The following is a 6,070-nucleotide window of genomic DNA, read 5'->3' as shown; positions in this document are numbered from 1 at the left end:
ATTTCAGATTAATTTCAAACAAAGTGACATTAATTTTAAGCATTTATTTATTATATTGTTGATCTTTATAGCTAATAACACGTGAGTTCACAAAAACAGAATTGATTATTTAAATTCTTGAAATATTTTACTTGGACTTATAAGATATACTTTGTAATAAGTAATTGTGGTGTAAAGCACATTTTTTGCCATTCAAACAAAGCCCAAAGACATATTCAAGATAAAACTAAAATAGTTGAGTTTTTAAAAATATATCTATATTCTCAAAGTGAAATGACTAAATGCTACGATATTGCATTTGTCATTCGGTTGGCGTGTGCAGTAGAGAAAAGCACAAAACAAACACAGGTGACAGTCGAGAGTGATCTGTGACATGTTATGATAGAATTTATGTTTTTCCAACAGCAAACAGCTGTCAGAAATACACTTACACTCTGGTGTAAATAGAATTGGGTATGTAGCCTGCATATGCAATAAGTGTTAGAACGCGTTGGACCTACTCCTGGACTTAAAACTAATGATATATGACACTTATGACAGCTTCCTGAAACCTCGCACCTCATAAAACATTAGGTGTGATATGTTTAATGCATAAAGGCATTTCCTACCAGATGAGAGGTACATGCGCAGATGCAAATGTGACCTTTCAAAATATACTATGTAAACACTGCATACTGTATGTGCTGCCTGCTGACAACTGTTGGCAAATGGAAAACTACTGGCATTGGGATTGATTATAAGAAAAACAAGCGTACAAATGTCTACAAATGTTCAAATATGGCCTTCTAACTCGTCAGTGGCCTGTGGTTTATGCTTCTGGATGTATTTTGAGCACTCTTACATACAATAAAATGTAAATACAACAAACATCTTTATGACCTATAATTGATTGTGTCTGTCGTGGATTTTAAATAAACTGCACCGGGACATACTCTTTTTACACAATGTCTTATTTAGGACAGACTTGATATGAGAAGCTTTTTCAGTCCAATTTCAGTGCTGTTCTGTTATTACACAGCAGCAGCATGTCTCAAATGTGTTATGTGTTTTTTACTTTATTATCAAGCCCAGTACTTAATATTTAAATTGCGATTGTTGAGAATGTTGATAATTTAAGACAGATTTTCTGAGGAAAAACTGTAGTCGAGTCCTGTCACCAACGTCTATCACCTCGTCATTCATCAGATATAAGGGATTTTCCATTATCTGTCTGGTAATGGTCAGTATTATCTCACAAAAGACTTTCCCTGACACCACCACAGTAACACAGAGCTCATCCGGCGTCCAAATATTATAAACATGGCAACTTATGTGTCTACGGAAAACAGGATAATCAAGAAAAGGAAAACTTATCCCCCAGGCACTAGCTCTGAATGACAAAATGGACACATAAAACCCAGCTCCAACAAAAAACTGTGCTGTACAGTGTCAGTAAATGTCAAGTATTTCAAGAACTAAAGGAGTTGGAACAGGATGAGACCGTGGGGGTAAATTAGCACAAATAGCAGCATGGGGCAAAGATAAGAGGAAAGCAGAAGCCACAAACCATTAGACTGGAAGTACAAGTTTTAAGTGCTCTGCCCACTTTGGATATGTTTTGGCAGTGCACAGTTGAAGTCGTGATGACCCCCAAATGATTAAAATGGAGGAACAGCGTGCGGTGAAAAAGGCCCTCATCATCTGTGCATTTCAAGTGAAGTTTCAGAACAGTGTGGTCCTCAAAAAATCTTCTGACGAGGGCAATTTGGTGTTTGGGAAAAGTCGGTTATGTTTCTCAGGTTATTCACATGCTGTATTAGGCAGAGGTTTCTCTTCCAAAAGTGTAAACCCATTCCACCGTGTTAATTTGAAATCGATGCACACTGAGTAACACTGGGTCTGGTTATCTGCAGGAGAATGTGAAGCAACAGGCCGTAGCGTATATTAATCGTCTGTAACAACTGGGAAAACGCTGGCACATGATCAAAAATAGCATGTGGCAGGTTCACTCATAGTGCAGCGTAGCATCACGGCACGTTTTCAAGTTTAGACGTGCGCGGAGCAAATCTATTACACATGTATAAATACTTGGCTTTAGGCACCGACTGCTACTTGATTGGGCGAATCTGTAGAGCGAGTCGTAAAAGCCCCCAAGCCTGATATTTCACTTTTCTACAAGCCCAATTCTATCAGAGAACCTATGTACAGATACGAGCATCATACGGCTGCGAGCGCACGACCTAATTGAGGAAACAGATCGAGTGAAGTGAAGCAGGACTAATAAGATCTTGCGGCATTCTCAGTGGTGAGACGTCATTGGAAAGACAAAGACCTGAAGGGGTTGTTTCTCTCAAAGTGTGGAAAATAAAATCAATAAAAGTGCAAGTCATGAGTGTGTTGATGGTGAAAGAAGGGAAAATATTATGCACCACGAGTTTCGTCTACTTACTTCACTTCTGAGCAGGAAATTAGTTAGAATGTCAGAGTGTTTTTGCTTTCCTTGAATATTGTGACGGTCTGTTCTGTCAAAAGTCAGGCAGCCACAACTAATATTAAATGTCACAGCTAGTGTTGAAGACTAAAGAGAAAAGACAGCACATTACCCCAGGATTACAAATGTTACACTGGCTCTCAGTCCCTCACGGAAATACTTCAAAAAATTATTGTATTGTTCCACACATCGCTAAATGGCAGAGGTCCAAAGTATCTGGCGGTCCGGTTGACTCCTTGTGGTCTTTTAGTGGTGCCTAAAGTTCAAACCAAACAGCTTTGTTTTCTTTGTATGACTCACAGATGTGGAACTCTACGTTTTGAAATGAGGCCCAATAATTTAAAGTCTAAATTAAGAACTCATCTTTGTAGCATTGCTTACGTCTAACTTATTAGTAAATGTATGTAGTATGTATTAACTAACCCAAGTATTCTTTCTATTTACTGCAAATGTGTAAATTGTGCACGTTTGTCAGCTCTATGTAAAGCACTCCGAGTTGTCTATGTGCATGACAAGAGCTCTACGAATAAAACTGACTTGAATATGAATGTTTATCGAAGCGTTTAAATTTGCCTTGATGTCTCAGAATCTGCATTGCTTATACATTAAAGGCTTGAATGTATAAGTAATGCTGAGATTCTGAGCATTTGACAAGAATGTGCTTGTTATTTACTGTTTAGGGGGCTATTCATTATTATCTTTGTCGAAAGCGCTTAACGGATCACGGGCCAAGACTTTTTTTTTGACGAAACGGTTTTATTCTTTCCTGATTAAAAGTGTACTCGTGTCTAATAATAGATATTGTTCTTTTGACCATTCGCAGTAACTTGTCATTGAGTGATTGCTGGAGGGCCAGAGTAGATCTCACCATTCTTCACCTGAGCATTATGTGGACATGATTAAATTTGGAGCAGAGAGAGAGACTGGAGACTGGAGAATGGCTCCAGTTTGGCAAAATAGAATACCATCACCAGACCTGCAGGAGTAACGTCTGCAGTCTACGGCAGCACACTGTCAAGGCCACAGGTAATTCATCTTGTGGCTCCGGCTTGACTTGTGACCCAATTAAATGAATAAAGATGTGAAGAAACCCTCATTTCCGAAGGGATAAACACACAGCTGCGGTGGAAAGGTAAGAGGGAAGGCTTCTCTTTGTATGAGGGAGAATAGTGGCAGATGAAAAGCCATGGGCGGGGAAAAGGCGAAGAGCTGAGGACATTTAAATGGTGCTCTGATTTACATGCAGCTGCAGTGGCTGGCTCATTTGTTTGGATAATAGCTCCTGCGCGCGCACACTTTATGTAGCGCTGACTCCACTGCATGTACACGCATCTGAGTGAGTTCACCAAACGTTTCTCATCCGCGTCGGGGACTTAATGGCTGCTTGTCTCTCAAATCTGGCTTTTCCTGCCGATCTCGCAACTAGTTTTGTTGTTTCTCTCGAGTCATCAGTCGAGCAGAGGATGTGCAGAAGATGTCGTCCCCCCCGTGTCCCTGGAGTCCATGTGGTCAAAGCACCCGTGAATAAATTCTCATTAAGCCCTTCCTTTCCTGAAATTGAACTTGGGATATTGTTGTTTGTAGTCGCAAGCCTTTGGAACAAATGAGTGGATGTTGTAAAGGGAAGATAGGCTTCTTGCTTTAATCAGGTCTTCACTTTCACCCACCCCTCCTCCTCCTCCTCTTCCTCTTCCTCTTCCTCATCCTCATCCTCATCCTCTTCTCTTTATATTTCTCTCTCTCTCTCTCTTCAGGCCTGTGGACAGTACTGATGATGAAGTCAGCTGTAAGAGAAGACCCTCCTCTTGCTCTACCGTCCGGCCGCACACTTTGGGACCAGTGACATCATCAGAGCAGTGATTTCACAAGCTCCTCTGGAACTTCTTCTGTAACATAGACACCACCCCGGCTGTTGGTGGGACGGCACAACTCTGCAGGAATCACAGGCAAAGGATTAGAGAGAAAGTGGAATGAGCACATCAAATATGCAAATCATTGGGAATTTACCTTTTATAGGCTCCTTTTGGTGCCTGGCAAGTTCAGAATGAGATCTCTCTGTGCATCTTTGAAAAGTAAAGAAGTGTGTTTTCAGGATCCCAGGCAATACTTTTTGTCCATATAACAGTCTTTGCAACGTGGAATTGCTGTGTAATCACTGCTTCTTCTACGACTAAATGTTGTATATAATGTCCTTCCTTAGACTGCATTACCATCAACACGACCAAAGACCAACATCTTTACATCTAGAGTCTAAAAGGTAAAGATGATTAGACTAAAGGGCTCTAAATACTAGTACTATTAAGTATGAGCACCCAATATCAACTCTTAAAGGGAAAATGTCTGGAACCAACACACTGACTTGATCTCATAAGATTGTTACTATCACTCTAAAGTACTTGAGGACCTGTGTGTGCTCCCCAGCAACAACACGGCCATTTTCACCATTTCTCCATTAAAACATGCAGTATTGAATTTTCATCAACCCTGCCGTTTAGTCCTCAGTTGTAGCTTGGTTGCATTTACCTGAAAGTGTGTTGGCTGTGTCAGCTTGTCACATGAGATTTGCTTTGTGCACTGTAGTTCTAGACTGTGGGTGTCTCTGCTCCTCTGGGTGTCTCTGCTCCTCTGGGTGTCTCTGCTCCTCTGGGTGTCTCCGCTCCTCTGGGTGTCTCCGCTCCTCTGGGTGTCTCTGCTCCTCTGGGTGTCTCTGCTCCTCTGGGTGTCTCTGCTCCTCTGGGTGTCTCTGCTCCTCTGGGTGTCTCTGCTCCTCTGGGTGTCTCTGCTCCTCTGGGTGTCTCCGCTCCTCTGGGTGTCTCCGCTCCTCTGGGTGTCTCTGCTCCTCTGGGTGTCTCTGCTCCTCTGGGTGTCTCTGCTCCTCTGGGTGTCTCCGCTCCTCTGGGTGTCTCCGCTCCTCTGGGTGTCTCTGCTCCTCTGGGTGTGTCTTCTGGTCTGTGCTGTCAGCGCTGCATTTTAAATATCAGGTTTTTTTTGTTTTTGATATCACTATTTCTATTTTGGCCACTTGGTTGACTTGGTCAAGCCATTTCATTTCATGTTTTATATAGTGTCACAGCGCCATCACTGGATTCAACTCGAGATGGACCGAAGCGAAAGAGCGTCATCTGAAGGCCAACAATATAAATAATATCAATATTTTTATCATTATAGGGTTATAACAAAATAAATGCGATGTCATGGTATGTATATTCAGATACGTTTGCTCAAATACACTTATGGCAACCAGTTAATTACTTGACATATCTGACTACATTACTAAGTGACATAATACACATTTCTATTTATGCCACAGGATTTAAACTACAGCCAACATTCATTTGCGTAGCCTAATTTGTCTTATTTTGTTAATTATTCATTTAAATTTACATTTCTTTAAATTATAAAACAAAAATGCAACTGAGTCCTTAATATAGGGGCCTTGATCTCAGGTTTCTAGTTCCACTGAGTGCACGGCTCCCACTGTTAACCGCACTGACTGGCACGAGGCAAGTGCACAAAACAGCCCAATGTGAAACGTAGAAGATTGCTGAGACAGAGCACTCAGAGCTGGTGTTGCCGCCTTGAGTGGGTGTGTAGTGATTT

The sequence above is a fragment of the Eucyclogobius newberryi genome, unplaced genomic scaffold, assembly GCF_026437365.1.
Source record: "Eucyclogobius newberryi isolate DKJ021-1_F unplaced genomic scaffold, fEucNew1.0.hap1 SCAF_5, whole genome shotgun sequence".
Lineage (NCBI taxonomy): Eukaryota > Metazoa > Chordata > Actinopteri > Gobiiformes > Gobiidae > Eucyclogobius > Eucyclogobius newberryi.
The sequence above is the reverse complement of the archived record's forward strand: the minus strand, read 5'-3'. Positions refer to the sequence as shown.